This window comes from Lethenteron reissneri, chromosome 21 (genome assembly GCF_015708825.2).
Source record: "Lethenteron reissneri isolate LAM-NWPU_2019-01 chromosome 21, ASM1570882v1, whole genome shotgun sequence".
Lineage (NCBI taxonomy): Eukaryota > Metazoa > Chordata > Hyperoartia > Petromyzontiformes > Petromyzontidae > Lethenteron > Lethenteron reissneri.
The window spans coordinates 152,082-170,554 of record NC_083799.1 but is presented as its reverse complement, the minus strand read 5'-3'; the positions used below and the strand labels follow the sequence as shown (position 1 = coordinate 170,554).

At 45.4% G+C, this 18,473-nt stretch overlaps 1 protein-coding gene across 1 annotated transcript in view; it reads left to right on the top strand.

Annotated features, from left to right (window-relative positions):
- The first annotated feature begins 16,731 nt into the window (after nt 1–16,731).
- LOC133344994 (insulin-induced gene 2 protein-like) overlaps nt 16,732–18,473 on the top strand; it is a 28,474-nt gene continuing 26,732 nt past the window's right edge. The window contains exon 1 of the mRNA XM_061555330.1: nt 16,732–17,345. The gene's annotated coding sequence lies outside the window, so the exon portion shown is untranslated. The remainder of the gene's footprint in view (nt 17,346–18,473) is intronic.

Below are 18,473 nucleotides of genomic sequence, written 5' to 3'. Positions count from 1 at the left end.
AGTAAGCTCACCCAGCTTAATGACTATTTGTACAGTCAACATTTAAAGAATCGATTCTTGGCGCGTCGGGTTTAAAAGTAATTACACAGTTGTTTTTTCATTGGTATGTAATGTTTGAAAGTTTTCAGAAGATTTTAAATGTATTTTCCCCCCGGGCAACGCTGGGTATATCGAGTTTATACCACAAAGTCGTCGCTTGACACGGGTGGGGTGTCGAGGCCTAGTACCGTGCAGAGCCTCTGGCCTCGCCTAGATTGCCCACCCGGCTGAGGCTGGGTACTGGGGCCGTTACCCCCCCCCCCCCCCCGCGTTACAATAATACTGTTTAATCGCTATAATTTTATTATCTACCGACCCTATAATAGTAATTGCACACATTGGGGTGGGGGGGGGGAGTGAAGAGGACGTGAAACTTTGATGAATTTACCTCAGAGTCGCGTGTTAATGCGTGCGCATATTTTTAACGGGAATTAAAAATGGCGTCCACCCCGCAGCGAATGCGTCGCTACCCGTTGCCAGGAGCAACCGCCGTGGTAAACCAAACGGACCATTCGTGTCTCGCAAATCCCTCACATTTCGTCCAATGAAACTGCGTATGGTCCGGCGACACACAGACAGACACACACACAGACAGATTTGAAGCTTTTCGTGACTGCAGGAATCCATACCCTTTGGTTCTTTCGGTAAAGTCACGTAGGTATAAAATAAAATCACCCAAAAAATGGTTATTTTGAATAATATTGGTCGCGAAAGCCTACGTCTTAAACCGACCCCCTGGTGTCTGGACAAAGAGACATTGATCTACGGCTACTATCAACGCGCCTCCTTTCCCCATGTTTGTCCCTCCAGATAAAAAAAACTGCGTTTTTTCACATCCCATCAGTCACACAGCCTGCTGGGAGAGCATAATATAAGCAGCACCAATGTGTCTGAAATTAAACACTCCCAGAATTTCAGGAACACCTATTTCAGCAATATATACCCAAATATGAGTGTTGTACAATGTATGTGCAACAGTATTGGAGAGACAAAGGTGGCCGTGTGTTGTTGTACACACCGCTCCCATGTGCATATGGTCACTAAAGGAGACATTTCTGCCTCCATGTGTGTACAATGCACAGTTTTGTTGCCAGGTATTATTAATATCTGCAGAAAGGTTGCAGAAGGTTGTCATGGGAAAACTGGAATTTGACAATCTAATAGTATATTATTTATTATTACTGTATTAAATTGGACGGAAAATTTTACCTACGCTATCGTATAATAAACAAACCTCTCGTGATGCGTCGAATAAAATGCATGCTCACTCTCATGTAACATTATTTATATTGTACGATTATTTACAATGTATGCAAACGATATACAAAGGTTACAGTTGGCAAACAAAGTTTGCACGAAAGGAGACGGAAAGACATTATAGATACAACGAAAGAGTTGGCAATAAAAAAAAAACCTGCTGGAGGGGGAGAAGGTCGCATGTTCAAATATCACGCACCTTATAAATAACCAGGACAATAAAACAACCCCCAAAACACAAGCTTCGTCGTATCGCAGGACCACGATATATTTGTCGATGGCTTGAGGAGGCCTTCATCCAGCAGTGTATTGGTCACGGACAGGCGTCTGCAACCAACGTAACAATAAGATACATTTTTTTCGAATTCGGTAAAAAAGAACCCCCTCAACATTTCCAGAGCCGCAATGCACGTGAATACAAAACTGGGGTCCTTAATAAAATAACGCCACGAAGCAGTCCTTGAAGAGCTGCATGCAGCTTCGGGGCCTCAGGTTGCCAACCCTGGTTATGGCTAATGAATACGATGCCACTGCTGATGATGAAGAAACCCACCTCGTTTGAATAACATTTCTTCGCTACGTTTATCCTGTGCATGGACACGATCACTGCCGACCTGCACACGCCCCTCCCATGGTCAATTCTCTACGCGGATGACGTCCTCCTCTCAGATGAAGAGAGAGGAGAAGTGGAAAGACAAACGCGCCTGTGGAAGGAACGTTTGGACGAAAACGGGATGAGGTTCAACATCAAAAAGACGGAGTATATGGAGTGTGGCCCCCAAACCGACGGCACCATCAGTATTGACGGAGAAGATCTGAAGAAAGTGACGGACTTTAAGTACCTGGGCTCCACCATCAGCTCAGATGGTAGCATCAGGACTGATGTGAGGTCACGAGTCAATGCGGCGTGGATGAAATGGAGGCAAGTCACCGGAGTCCTCTGTGATCGGAAAATGCCGGATAGGCTGAAGGGAAAAATATACAAGACCATCGTCCGACCGGTGGCACTCTATGGATCCGAGTGCTGGCCAGCCACAACTGTACACGAACAAGCTCTCCACACCATGGAGATGAGGATGCTCAGATGGAGCCTCGGGCTCACTCGATGGGATTGTGTCAGGAACGAAGACGTTCGGAAGCGACTTGGTGTGGCCCCCATTGCGGACAAGATGCTTGAGGCAAGGCTTCGGTGGTACGGCCATGTGATGCGAAGTGAAGAGTCATCAGTGGCCAAGACTGCCGTGCGTATTGAGCCAGAGGGCCGCCGTCCACGCGGACGTCCGAAGAAGCGATGGATGGACCGAATAAAGGAAGACATGAAGACGGTCAACGCATCCCCTGAAGATGCCCTGGACCGAGCCAAATGGAGAAGACAATGCCGAAAAGCGGACCCTGCGCCACAGCGGGAACAACGCTAGGAAGAAGAAGGGTGAGAAGAGTTAAGTGCTCACTTACTGGCCACGGTGTAACGATATTTTATTTTCATCATTAACCCCCGCAACGCATAACACACGACCCCACAGGCCTCCGCAACCCCAAAGGTGTGCGTAATTGCTTGCTCTGCTTGTTATCTTGCATTCCCCTCACCTTGATCCCCCTCCCCCCCGCTACCCCCCTCCCCTCTCCGTTTCTCCCTATCGCCACCGTCGCTTGTCACAGCTCACACGGGGACAGATGGCTTGCCTCATCCCAGGAGGGGCTCTATCGCCGGGAGAGAAATGGCACCGATCATGTGTACACACTGACGGGCCATCACTGTAAACATCTGCTCTGGGACCGCTTCGTCTCAACTTTATTGCCTTCTGCGCAATATGCCAAAAGTGATGAAAAAACCGCCAAGCCGCTTGTGACAATGCCAGTTTCACATTAAAAAAACAAATTTTTGAGTATCTTATGGCAACCTCATGAAATTATTTAATTGTCATCCATCTACTTCTGAGAAGTGCTGATTAGTCATCTGTCGGGATAAACAAAAACATATTGGCAGAATAGCGTTAAGCACATGCTGCTTGTTAGACCATTGCTGTGCAGCATTGAGTTTCACTTTGATTTTAGTCAACGTGCAATTTGGGAAAGTGTGACATTTAGAGGGGGGGGGGGGGGACATGTTATTCACGAGAAATGTTCGTGTAAATCGTCAAGCTGCTCAAAGGACTTTGGGCAGCAGTTTTCATCTCTGAGCCCGGAGTAGGAACGCCATATTCGCATGGCAGGGGCCAGCCTTATAATTGCGTGGCCACTAGACTTTTCGCAAAGTAGTTTTTTTTCGAATTCAATACATACGCAAGGGACGATAAGCGGAGGTGACCACCAAACATGATTCAATCGCACAACCTGATTGTGAGTCATCCTTACCACTAAATTAAAGATAACCATGACAACGATAGCTCGTAGTCCTTTGTCAATCAATTGCGATGTAAAAACCTTTCCGTGCAACGTTGGTCACGTGTTATTTTACCATCCTTCACCACACTGGTCAATGTGGATTGGTGAAGAGGTGGAGGGTGGGGGGAAACTAATAGTTCAGACATGACGCCTGGTCGTCGGGTTCATATCACAGTGCGCTACCCACTGTGCAACCACTCTCTCCCCATTTAACTGAATAGCGTTTTCAAAAAAAACACGCGTGCATGTGCACGCAGCACACCCCAGTGGCAGAGCGCAGCATGCGAAGATGCCAGATTGCCTCTTCGCTTGTTTACTGGCTCATTCAGATATCTCCCCCGTGGTTCCTAATTTGAGGCGAGTAGTGTTGGAACATCAAGACGTCAGTGCGTAGAATATGCGTTGAATTGAACGTCGCGCTGACGTTCAACCGGCGTGACACGCGGCGCTACTGATTGCAGATGGCAAGGCTCTCTGAATTATCATCAGGCAATGGACAAGCACACACACGTGCATACACACAGATACAAAGAGAAAATACATTCCCCTATAGCCATATACACTGTTGGGGAAACTGCTGTTTGCAAACACCTATTCCTGCATGGCTCACGAGAGGGTGGTGTGGACACCACGCATAGTCGCCGCCTTTGTATCTCCAGTGTTGCTTACCAGAGGTGGGACAAAGTCATTGTTATGCAAGTCCAAGTCGAGTCTGAAGTCATCAAATTCATGACTCGAGTCTGACTCGAGTCCAAGTCACATGACTCGAGTCCACACCTCAGAGGTGGGACAAAGTCATTGTTATGCAAGTCCAAGTCGAGTCTGAAGTCATCAAATTCATGACTCGAGTCTGACTCGAGTCCAAGTCACATGACTCGAGTCCACACCTCAGAGGTGGGACAAAGTCATTGTTATGCAAGTCCAAGTCGAGTCTGAAGTCATCAAATTCATGACTCGAGTCTGACTCGAGTCCAAGTCACATGACTCGAGTCCACATCTCAGAGGTGGGACAAAGTCATTGTTATGCAAGTCCAAGTCGAGTCTGAAGTCATCAAATTCATGACTCGAGTCTGACTCGAGTCCAAGTCACATGACTCGAGTCCACACCAATGCTTACACACCACACCAGGTGCTCATTTACGCCTGCGTCATCCGAGGGGAGGCCCAACGCCAGTTCAGGTCATCGCCACTAATGTTAGCCACAGGCACACGCACACACAGACGACAATCAGCATTCATCAGAATCACCACTATGCCAGGCTAGGTGTACCTTTAAATGAATGTGGTGGGGCACGGGGACATGTAGATGTACACGAGCACACAGACGAGATGCAGGACGGAGAGGCTTACCATGTTCCTCCTGCATCTCAGTCTACTACGGCCCACATTGCAGAGGTGAGTAAAAGACAAGCAGCTTGGTGATACAATACACCCCGAACACACCACGTCAATTAACACATTATTCTGGCGAGCCTGAGTGCTGGGTTTGTGGGCGCATACAGAAGAGAAAATGAGTGGGTTGTGCTTCAGGGGAAGCTGGAGCGACCATGCTGTGCTCCAGCAGCCAAGGCCTTCTGTCGAAGACCTCACCGAGTCAACCTTCGCTGAGCACGCGGTTCTTGCTCTTTCTCCTTTGCTGCCCCGATGGTCTTCAACTCTCTTCCTTCAACCGTCCGTGTTGCATACTTCCTGCTATGTCCATTGCACTGCCCACGTTCTCTCACGCACAATCTCCCTATCAGTGCTAAACCCTCTGGAATTGATTTGCAATTACTGTTGTTAATAGTACACGTTTCGTAGAATTATTTAAGTTGTTTTCTATCCCCCATAGATTCTCAGGCATTCTCTCTCACTTTCTCCCCCCCCCCCTGCACCCCAGGGATCAGTGGTGTCGACTCCCTACTCCTATTCATATCCATGCTCAATACCTTCTTCCTCTTGTCTTCAGCCTATGACTGACTGTCTCTTTCTCATTATAAATACATGTATATGCCTATTTTCCCCGCGATGCCCATGCACTATTGTTTTTGTACAGCGTCTCGAGATGCGATGGCATTTGAACGCCATATACATCCAAATTGTATTGTATTTCTTTGGAACTGTCTGTCCAATTTTTTGGCTTTCAGGCCCTGCTTGCTTGAACGCTCCCCTGACAGGCTAATCATGCCACGGTGCAGTGTTCCACATGCTCCATCTGCCTCGTCGCTTCGCAGAGACGCTCTCAGCTCAAAGCACCCCGGGCTGAAGTTTGTTGAATGGAGAGCAGATGCGTGCAATTAGAGCTGTCCCCGCCTTGAATACCTGTCTCGCCTGCAGTAATTTTAGTTTCATGCCTTTCAAGTGCAATATTTGCACGTCCGTTAATTTGAGTCAGGTGAGGGTCCATTGAGATGTGTCTCCTTAATTGCGAAAATGCGCCGCTGCACCATCATGATTACTAGCTTGCAAATGATTGTTTACCAAAGAAAGCATTGCCGAATCATAGAATTCCATGTCATCCAAGGCCTGCTCGAGGCGAATTACCACATTAATCATTTACTATTTAATACCTAGATTTGAAGTTTTCGTGACTGCAAGGATCCATCTTTGGTTTTTTCGGTAAAGTCACGTAGGTGAAACTAAAGATAAATTTAATTGAGTTTTCATTTTTTTTTCACCTACGTGACCTTACCTACTACGTGACTTTACCGAAAGAAACAAGAAGATATTTAATACCTGTGGAGAGAAACAGGAGTAAACGGAGACAGTCTATTGCACGTTGGGATATATACGATTACTTAAGAAATCAATGACTCTACAGAGCCTCGGTCCGATAAAAAAATACTCATTTAAAAGTACGAAAATAATTGGAGGGAAAGTATTACCTCTGTTCCCACGTGTGCCGCTGGACCGCAGGTGATGGTAACGTCATAGGCATAATGAGCTACGTCACGTAGGGGTGTTGGCTATCGGAGTTTTCTGTCTTCACAAGGCAAGGGTGGCCGCCATTTTCAAAGGATCGATAAACATAAAATTAGTTGATTCCAATTTTCGTAGATTACTATGCTATTAACTCCAGCTCTATATCTCATAAACATAATAACATTGATCCCGGAGTGAACTCGTGACCTTTTCATTTTAAATTAGAATTATGCCAAAAAGCACCACATGGTCAGGCAATGCTGTATAAAGTAATACAACATTTATTATTGAAATCTCAATCACACCTTGATTTATCTTATAAACCCTCAAAAGAGTCGCAAGGCTTTTTCATGAGGGTGCTGTTTGCTACATTTTGCCAAATTATTTTAGAAAAGTTTTGCATGTTGGAAGAAATACCACATGGTATACACTCCATACAGATATGTCAGGGACCTACTCGCTTTACCCCTTCATGTAAGTTTATCGTAGCCCTGAAGGTGACACGCACACACGAATGCCCCATCTCTGAGTGATCCACCAACTTCCAGCACCAAGTCCCTGCACTACAAATCCGGCCGGCATCGGGAGAAATTGCGTTGTGTTCTCCTCTGCGTTGTTAGTCGTGTAGTCAATTAAAGGGTGCTTTGATCGCGGTGGTAGCGAAGCAGAATGTGCCCTCCGAGGCTTCTCTCTTGGACATAGCACTGTCATCGTGAAGTGCAGCCATATGTTGTGTTTGTCAGTGTCCCATTTCGCTCGAAATGTTTCAGTGTTTTCCTAATTTTACCCGCGCTCCAACCGCTCCTCAACCCCCTCCACCGCCGATCTCAACACTGTCACCCGTGACAGCTCTGTCTCGTTAGCGACACCCTCCCCTGATTTGTTTAATGAGTGCCTGTCCCCCCCCACCACCTATCCCTTGAGCCAATGAAAGTAATTAACGCCGCGACAGATTGCACCCGTCACGTGCACTTACACCTGTCTGCCAGGGCAGGGCCTCAGTTCGCATGGAGCTGTGGCGTCTACCTTGAGTGCGTAAGCCACTCATAACGACGGCATTGCCGGTGTACGGTGCGCCTCGGATGGCCTGATTAGCAAGTCCTAGGTAATTACGCTACGGAGGTAAAGCTGTGTAAGGTAATTTAGCATATTTGATATGTATATGCTAATTGTTATACGTTTCGTTGTAACGTCGCCGGGGTTTGCATCACAACGTGGTTCGAGTGCACGGCTCACTATTGGAATCTCATGAGTCCAAATTCATTGCTAATAAGATGCACTGTTGGTTTAGAAAGAGCTGTAGGATAAATGATGGAATAAAAGCTGAAGAGTGTGAAAATATGCGTGGAGAGATGCATTTAGTCCGTGGCAAGGTAAGGTAAAAGGTAAAAACAACAAGCCTACCTTTACCCTACCTTTTACCCTACCACAATACGATCACTCTATCCTTACCTTTTACCCTTTAGCAGGTAAGATAAAAGTTAAAAAATAACGAGCCTACCTTTACCCTACCTTTAACCCTTACCCCATACAAATTACCTGATTACAGGGTAATTACTAGGGTATTACTACACATGAACAAGGTTTATAACAGGTAAATGCGAAGTAGAGCGCTTTATTCGTAAGAATACTCTTGAATTGGGCTTTGAGGCTGTCGATGACACCGTCCTCCATAACCTCCTCATCCCAGTCGGCTTGGTCAATGACGATCTCATCAACAACCTGATCAAGTTCGTCATTGCCGTCATCCTCGGATGAATACGATTATGCGCCATTCCGGTCCAGTTAGACGGGACCTTCAGGCAGCCGGCCGCGATGCACGAGCGCAAGCACATGGACTGGATGAAGAGCGTCGATGACAACGACTGGCGAACGCATGTGAACTCCGGCCCGGCTCCGCTATTTGCGCGTTCGCAGGGAGTTGACGTTACTGGCGCTCCCAAGTAGTCACAGGCCATCTTGTAGTGGGCAGGGAGCAGCTCTTTGCGGGGAAAACACCACTGCATTGCGTAAATGAAGGCGCTGGCGGTCATGACGCCCATGCTCAGAAAACAATCGACTTCATCGCCATCGTCGATGGAGCTGCTGACGTTGCTGAATAGGGTGCTGAACAGCAACCCCTCTTCCATATGGGCAGCGACTGCCATCAGCAGGATCGCGAGCATGTCCGAGTAGCGATGCTGCAGGACAGAGCGGATCGTGGCCTTCAGTGTAGCCAGCTCGTCTTGGTCTGTCGTTTTCGGCAGCTGTGGATTCAAGTGGAATGCCACAATGGCGGGTACCTAAAACAGGAAGTCGTGGTACCGCACCAGCTTGGCCTTCATCCCCATCGCGGTCAAGGACTCATCGATCACTCTAAGAATGGTTTCACCGCGATCGCAATGACGGATCAGGTGCTCCATCGTCACCGGCACGAGATCCAATGTCGACTTGCAGTCCACCGACAACGAGGTCATAACCTGGCGCGGCATTCGCAGGAATGCTGTCAGGCCCTCGATGTTTGCCCACTGCAGTTCAGAGACAGCACCGACGCCGATCACATCCTGGAGCACGCCATGATAATGTCCAATGGGACACACTTCTTGATGGCGTCTTCGCCCATGTCAAATGTCGAATTCCACAAGGTCGGCGAGTCCTGGTGCGTCGGCTCCGTGCTGGCGAGCTTGGCGATTTCGGCCTCGTGGCGGTACGACTGCCGGACGACCCTGCTGCACCTGATATTGACGAGCGCCTCACGCAGTTTGGCATTGGTCGACTTGATCAGTTTGAGAACTTGGACAACGCTGATCTGGACCGAATGATTCGCGCAGCGAATATGGTGGCAAGCCCGCAACTGCTCATATCCGGCATCCGCGTTGACCAGGGCGAACAACGTTTTGACAGCACTGATCGCATTGGAGCCATTGTCGCTGGTGACAGCGAGCAGCTTAGTCGAGACATTGTGCCCGAGGCTTTGAAAGTGTTCAAACAGAGCGGTGCCAATGCGCTTGCCAACACCCCTTCTGGACTGCACATCAAGGATCGTCAGCAGCATGGATTTCGATGCACCAGATTTGGTGTCCCAACTGCGCACATCACCACCGCCAGCCAGCCACCAAGCCTGTCTATAGCATGATGTGAACCTTATGGCGGGAACCCGGGGTCCCAGAAGCCCCCGGCTCTCACATAAACATTATATTACTAGCCTTTTTACTTTGATGTCTCAATAGCGTTACGGAGATTGCATGACGTGAGGGTTCTGCCTTTGTAGTGAGGATTGTAAGTTGACGCCAAGGAGGGGGGAGGAGGCGCCTCGCCAGCCCATGTGGAGTGACGTCACCCGCTAATTATTATTAATGTGGAGGGGGGGGGGTCCATTTGGAGGACGTCACCTGGTCATGAGTATTAATGAGGGGGGCTGGCCGACGTAGAGTGAAGTCACGTGCGGGACACAGATATTCTTGGGTCATTATAGTAGAAAATAATTTAAACAAAAACTTTGCTCTTTTTCACCAATGGGTTTGAAGGATGGTGTCAAGTGTTGTCTTGTTAAACTATGCCTTTAAAACAGAAAACTACTTACCTGCATTACCTCTATTTAAATACACCATCGAAAAAATAATTTACACCCCTCTGTCAATCATCGTGTTTCTCAGTGTGGATTTGTGAACACACTTTGTAAACAGTACGTAAAATAGTACGCGTTTTCAATGGGCTGTTCATATTGTAACAAGCGTTTATACCAATGTTACTCTACAGAGTAGTGGGTCGCCGCTCCTCTTATCCGCATTGATACGAGCGGTATGTGGGGACTATATCTTAACCGCAAAAAAAAACTATCTGTACAGATGCATACGGACAAGAGAAGTATTATCAAACAGGAGGAATTAACGGTGCAACGTACCTAATCTGTTAAATATCTGCAGGTAATAGGATTGTCATCGATTGATCCTGGCTGCAGACATTGGTAGGTCACAAATAATAATGAAGATAAGAGAGCAGTTTCACTGTATTATGCATACCGTGATGACAAATAAAGGACTTGAGTCGTGTAGGCAGTTTGAGCAGCTTTGGATAAGACTTATGATCCTGCCCATACCCGAGCATGGAGGGCATTCGCTTGTTTATTTGGGACCCCGGGGTCCCGCCAACAGGTTCATATGTCCAAAATTATGTTTAGAGCACGTATTACTACATCGGTTTGGAACTGGGGTTGGTGGACCAAGCATAAATGGAGCGTTCCTGCAGAGGTGGATAAGGGGTCTCGTGCAGGGCATTGAACACCAACCCGCCACTGTAAGAAGATGCCTGTAGAAAGGCAGTAGAGCAAGTATGTTGCCGATGATACTCGGAGAAGTCAGAACCTGGTCCGGGCTTTTAACTGCTTAAATCTTCCACCGAAAACATCCGTCCAGAAAGCTCATTGAGTGATGCTTCAAAACAGATGCTTTCCTCCTTGTGTAATTACTGCCACATGTACGCATTGTGCTACGTGCGTCTCATTGTAAACCCCATAAGAAGCGTTTCCATAGGACGGTTTGCATCACATTTTCAAATGATCCCTTCGTTAATTAACTGCCCTGAAGGCCGTTAATGAACTTATGTGTGTGAGTCATAGGATTGTTTGATCATACTTCACCACACTGGTCACTTGCAGGCTGTCCAGAGCTCGTTCAGATGCTACTCACCGCTGATGATAGCCGTGGCCATACATTTTTTAAGTGCGGTGCAATAACCACTACGTCACCGCTCCGTATAGTTAAATAGAAGCTATTTACTTACAGTATCTACATATTGCTTATTTATGCATGCATATACACTAGTATATCGTGATATTACTTTAAACATGTTTGATTTCATTTAATATTATTTCGCAATACATGAACTGTAGGTGTGTTTCATGCAAAGTGATGCTCAATTAAATCATTAGAATTCCATTGAATTCTCGCTTAGATGCCTTGTTAATGAACACATCGTAAACATACTCTTTGGTTCTTTCGGTAAAGTCACGTAGGTGAAAATATAATAAAATAAAATAAAAAAGTGAAAAACTAGATAAAAAAAAGTGAAAACAACTAAATTAGTTTTCACTTTTTTATTTTATTATTTATATGTTCACCTACGTGACTCTACCGAAAGAACCAAAGAGTATGGATCCTTGCAGTCACGAAAAATTCAAATCTAGAAGACATCATAAACATATACGGATATAATATATTCACACATACAGTGTAGTATATGATTAGCCGTTTAATTTATTCATGAATATTTCAATGCAACATTTTAACTGCATTTATCAGACAACACAGTCCGATACTCGGTAGCACAGTGGTTAGGGCAGTGTGCTATGAACCCTGTAACCAGAATTCGATTCCTGGACGTCGATATCCGAACCAGTCCACGAGTATATGGTGTGGTTTGAACCTATCCTCGGCTTCCATTATTTACCAAACCGCATTGACCTGCTTGGTAAAGTTTGCTTAAACAACCCTCGGGACTTTTACAGTTCAGGGAATCTTTCATCAAACAGTGGATTGACAAAGGGCCGCAACTTGGTGGAATTACTCGTTCATCTCCATAGAAATTGAGATCATGAGGCAAAGCTCATTTTCAATTATGTCCCTGACCAGACAGTGTAAATTCCACATTACCATGGTAGGGGCAAGTAAATCCCTTTGACAACCACTACTGGAAACTCCACCACCGCACAATGAGAACTCATGTCAATTGAAGAGGCATGATGGGCCGAGACACCCCCGACTGAAATCACAACCTTCCGATTGCAAATTGAGTGCATTACCGGGGCTGGCTTTCATTAATTAGGGAAAAGGGGTTAGTCAGTAGTGTACAATATTAAACGAAACAAGGACAACGTCTCATCGACAATCAATGCAATAATCTATTGTATTGCTTATATTCGGCCATAGGTCATTTGACATAAACCAACTGAGGGCAATGTCATTGGCTGCCGAACAATACTCGTGAAAATAACTACTATATTATAATTAGGAGTTCTTTGCAGGCTGTAATTGCGAGTGCCTGTGGTATATTAAAGGGGGTCACTAGAGAACAAGGGTAATTCCGGTGATATTGTCCTGGGCAGCTGCGGGAGGATATGTCTTTTTGCAGTGACCTTTACACACTCACACAGTCATTGCTCCTATGTATTAATGTATAATCCCCAGAAATAGGACACTGCTAATTTGATCTGTGCTTCATTCGCATTTAAGCGACAAGAAATAAAAAAAATACAGCGTTTTATAACAATCACCATCATGTACTACCCAAATAGGTCGTGACACATCGAACAATTTTAGATATTAGCTGATTCCTTTCGCTCAGCAGACTTGCAGAATTATATGTTCTCTTTCTCATTCTATTTGTTTGTCTCTTGCCCCACACTCATTTTATTGAAATTAACTGGTGATGACACATTCCCAGTCCGTGAACACAATTTAGAGATGTGAATCATCCTTACAGTCCCCACATGTGGTAACACCGTTTAAATAGACACAAGCCTATGAGTATGAAAATTAATTTGAGATTGAGCGTCAAACTGCTATATGTGTATTTGATTACCATCACTGTATGTATGAGCATATGACGTCAGGCAAGTCATCAAGCAATGTGAGTGTGAACACTGGTTCAGAGCGGGTCTGCTTTAAATGCATATTGGGGGAACATTGGACCAGAAAACCCACAGGCTGATGAACGTATATGGTATTATAATTTTTGGTTGTGAAAAAAACCCCTTTGTTTATGAGTAAGTTCTATAGGTGTCTTACTGATGTATCCATAATTCTTGAATGTTATCCCCTCATGCATAGATTCTCTCTCAGCAGTGTTCACACATAAAAGATAGAAGTTTACTTATCATTGTGCTTGAAATATAACTATAGTTGCAAGATTAACACATGTTAACATAACTCTTTTCTGAAACAAAAATATTCGTAACAATTTAGGTTATGTAATTTCTACGTAGTGTTCATAACGATTTAATTGTTGATTCATTTTAATTTGGGTTTTAAGATTTTGTGTAAACTATGTTGTTTTATCCATATGATTGACAATAACGGCCATAGGTGGACAGGCCTTCATGTTTACCTGGAAATCACGCGTAGGGTCCGCTGAAATTAGGCCTCATAAAGCTGTATTGCATTAAGAAATACAGGGTAATCCATTTATAGTTAACCAACTTAAATGATAGCGAGAAATTACAGTATAGAAAACACGTTTATTTCAATGCCTCTACATGTTTCTCAGCAATATCAATACAGTACTTTAAACTTGTTGCAGTAATTTGTTAAATTTATATTATCTTCATGATATTTATATAGCGCCTTTACCAAGGCACTTTACAGCAATTATATAGACACAGACCCAATTTCAACCGAGAGGATGGGTACAAACTGAGCAATCATTGGAAGGACGTTATGATATTCCCATCCTACCACCTTCCGATGTTAGTTGTGCTTTACGCCCATTTCAAACTTGCGCTTTCACAGTCACTTCGCGCGCCGACCCCTGGGTTGCGGCTCTGCGATCTCCCATTAACATGCTAATCTCTCTTTAACATGCAAATTTTCACCTGGCAGCCCTCTGATTGGTGGAAAACCAACCACCGTCGGGTTGGCTGCCCACCACTTACATTTTCATTGGCTGCTGATATTTGGGCTACACCCATTTCAAACCCTTATAAACAGTTTGCCTTGGAAGCTAACCCCTCTTTTCCTGAAAACGACCACTCGTGTTGCGATCGAAACGTCGTAGTTTTTTGCTATTTTTTGTTATTTTCTTTGAACCTATCTACGTGACTTTACCGAAAAACCCAAGAATATTAAATTGTACATAGCATGGCAATAATTGACAGAAAGAATTGGGTTATTGTACGTGGTGTAGTTTTGATGCAGCAAATCAATATGGATTGATAAAGAGGGTTTGGGATAGGCCTGGTCGTATTTGGGGGCGACAGAAAGCTGGGGGGCTGAAAGGTAATCAGCCAACATTGCATTGGGAAGACAATAGAAGGCGGCGAGGGGCTGGAACCGGGAGGGAGAAAGGGGCCACCGCCATCGAGTCCCCTGCTCCGCCGACGATGTCCGCAATGTCCGTGCAGTGCAGCAGCGGAGTCCCGGCCGGGACTGCGACGAGGAAGAATGCGCAGCCTCGGCCCGGCTCACTTGCCATGTATGGTTTTAGTTACTGTAGCTACATACTATTAACACTCCTTCCCTTTATTAATGCTAACCCTATCCCCTCCTTTTGATGCTGCTAATCCTGCATAATGCACGGGCATAAGTAGTACTAATCACATACCTGCATTTCCCATAAATATGCTAAATTCCTCTTGATATACAATTTCCTTTGTCAAGGCGCTCTTCCCCCTCCAACCCAGCTTAAATATACGCTGCCAAGCCTGGTGGTGTTCATTCAGACGCTGTCTTTCTGACAGACCTGTTCTTCACCTGAGGACGGCTGCTTGCGTTGTGGCCGAAACGTCGTGACTTATTTTATTATGTTTCATTTTTATTATTTTATTATTTCCATTCTACGTGACTTTACCGAAAGAACCAAGAAGGTTAAAATTATATATTTCTCTAAATTTCGATAGATTATCTAATTAGTCTTGGCCAGTAGTAACTAGTTTTGCACAAAACTTCAACATTATCAAAATCAATTGAGTGTCCTTGTTGGCACGCGTGTTCTGCTACTGCCGACAGTTGTATTTAGGAGTATTTAAACACATTCCTGCGGAGGGAGCTGGTAGGAATGTTGGGTTGCTCGGTCAATGGCCAGGGTCAACGGCGGCGTGGTGTATTCCGCAAATATGCCCGACTGTGAGGACGGGCACAAGCCAGCGTGAGTAGGTTAAACGTTGAGTTTCATAAGGGCACCACGGGGTGACCAGCCCCTCTCCAAAATAAAGGCAAAAAACCCACAACGTTTTGATTGCAAATCTGATGAAAGACCGCTTGTGGATTCACTCTTCAACACACCGGTGGGCTAAAGTAGTGAATTATTTGTCTTTTGTCAACGTGACACCTTTTTTACTGATTGGCCGTGTCGGGTGGTGGAGTGTTACGACACATATATAAATAACGCGATCTAACCCAAAAACATTTATTATGAACTAGCTTTACTACCCGGCTTCGCCTGGGATTGGATTCACCACGCCCGGCCGCCTTTGTCTCCCCAGTTGCGATGTTCACACACCACACCAGTTACTCGTTTGAGGCTGAGTGGACCTAGGGGAGGGCCCAGGACCGGTTCAAATAATCGTCACCGGTGGTGGCCGTGAACGGGAATCGAACTCGGGTTGCCGGGTTCGTAGCGCAGCGCGCTAACCACTACACTACAATGCGTTACGCTTCCACGTGCGCGGGTCACGTGACAGATGTGACGTCACAGCTCACTTGCCGTGCAAAAAATATATGCATTATTGAGCATCCCCCCCCCCCCCAAAAAACACACAAAAGTGTATTTTTTTAATAATTTTTGCATGGTGTACAGTCTGGAAAGTACCCACATGGCAAATTTCCAGTTTTTTGCATGTCGGGAAGTATGCTAAGCATTTTGAACAGACACACATAATCACAACTTTGCCTTTTCTATATATGGAGATAATATTGGTCGCGAAAACCTCGGTGTTAAACTTGTTATATCATCATAGCCAACTCTTGCGAACCACTTCACTTGATGCACACCTTGATGACTCCACGCAGAAGTAATCCACGTTAAAGTAAATTTTAGTGGCTAAGTTTATCATACATTTGGGTAAATTTATATAACAGTAAAAAAAAACAATTACGTAACCCATAGTTCACACAGCCCCATTTTCCTGTGCAAATGGAAATCTTCGTCTACAGGAAGACGTCTGCGTCTTCCGGAAGCCCTCTTCCACTTTGGGAAGAAAGGTTTTCCTCCATCCTGGAAGATGTTTCCTCTTCCAGAAGTCTCGGAAGATGTCTTCCGATTCCGGAAGATGCCTTCCAATTCCGGAAGATGTCTTCTGATTCCGGAAGATGCCTTCCTATTCCGGAAGATGCTCTACGTCTACGCCTGGTAGCGGAAGTGAAAAAGTCGTAAACAAAAAAAACCCACCGTGGTGGTGACGTCACGCGCGTGCGGCGCGCTGATTGGACGGCGCTGGCTCACGCGAGGCCGCGCGCCACGGGGACAGCGACTCGCACACACAGAGGGCCTCAGCACAGACACGAATATTCACACAGAGACTCACACGAATATTCACACACAGAGACTCACACGAATATTCACACAGAGGCTCACACGAATATTCACACAGAGACTCACACGAATATTCACACAGAGACTCACGAATATTCACACAGAGACTCACACGAATATTCACACACAGAGACTCACACGAATATTCACACACAGAGACTCACACGAATATTCACACAGAGACTCACACGAATATTCACACACAGAGACTCACACGAATATTCACACAGAGGCTAACACGAATATTCACGCACAGAGACACAGGGAATCTTGATTGACTCACACACAGCGGGACATAACAAACACATAGAGACTCGGCTCATGCAGAGATACAGAAACTCGAACATAGTGTAATGCACGGAGATACAAAGTAATACAGTCTTAACACAGACTGATGCATAGACAGTTTAATGCAACAGACGGACTTAATACATAGCCATCGTGAGTTTCATACATTGAGTGTTCGGTTTAGTCACAAAGACGCCGAGACACCCAGGCGTGGGACAAGAAGACACTAAAGACATCACCAGGAGGCTGTGGTAAGGATGGCTTGGCTCTGGTGGTACTATTTAGTTGGTGCTTAGGGTATCATCATTGTTGTGTTGATAATGGTGTAGGTGCTCTGAGGGTAGTGATGTGGATGTCGATAATTGTTATCATGGTTGTGGTATTGCTGTTGGTGGTTTTTGATGGTTGTTGAGGTGCAGGGGGCAGAGGAGCGACGCTCACAACAACGAGCGGACCGCCGGGTGGGTAAAATACAGCAACAAAGAATATAATAAGTATAACCCGTAAAAACAAAGTTTTTAACTATAAATCCTTTATATGCGTGGCGGTTAGAGTCCTCTCGTCCTCTGGCTTGAGATGGCTGCCACCTATGGGTCAGATGATTGTCTGCCAGTATTAAACAATTGGTAATTAAATATTTAATTTGTTTTCCCTAAACAGTGTAAAATTTTGGAAAAAAAATTTCACGAACATTAATTGTCTCGCACAACGAGTCTGTGTGCAAAATGTCAGCTCGATTGGATCACGGGAAGTGGGTTAAAAAAACGACCGAAAGGTTTGCACGGTCGTAAGCAAGCAAGCAAGCACGCAAGCAAGCGAACTTAATATAAAGAATATAAAAATACAGCAAGTTGGCACAGCAGGGGGTACAAGCTTGGTGTATGTACCAGTCATCTCATTCAGCCAACCCATGGCACTTGCTGGGTCTGTCCTGAGACCTGTCGGCGAGCATTCGACACTTCACGTGGCCTCAAAGTTCACCGAGCCTGGCACAAGCGCCCTGTTGACGTTACCGTCACTTAGTGGCGAATGGCGGGTATTGTTGTTGAATTGGTTGTTGATTGTATTGTGTTGGTGGGTGGTAATATGATTCTGTTGTATGATTATTAGCGTGCTGCTTCGATGATGTGTATTGGTTTCTTAGCGTTAGTGGCGTATCTGCTGTTAGTGTTTGTGTTGCTATTAGGTTGTTGGCAATATTCACGATGGTCTTGGTACATTTTACACAGTATGTATTCATGTTATTGATGGTCGTGGTGGTGGCTTTGTTGTGGTATTGGTGTTTGGTGTCGGTAATTATTTTGTCACAGTCTTTTTTCAAGTGTTATTGATGGTGGTGCTGTATTGTATTAGCATTGGTGTTGCTAATGTTTTTTGTG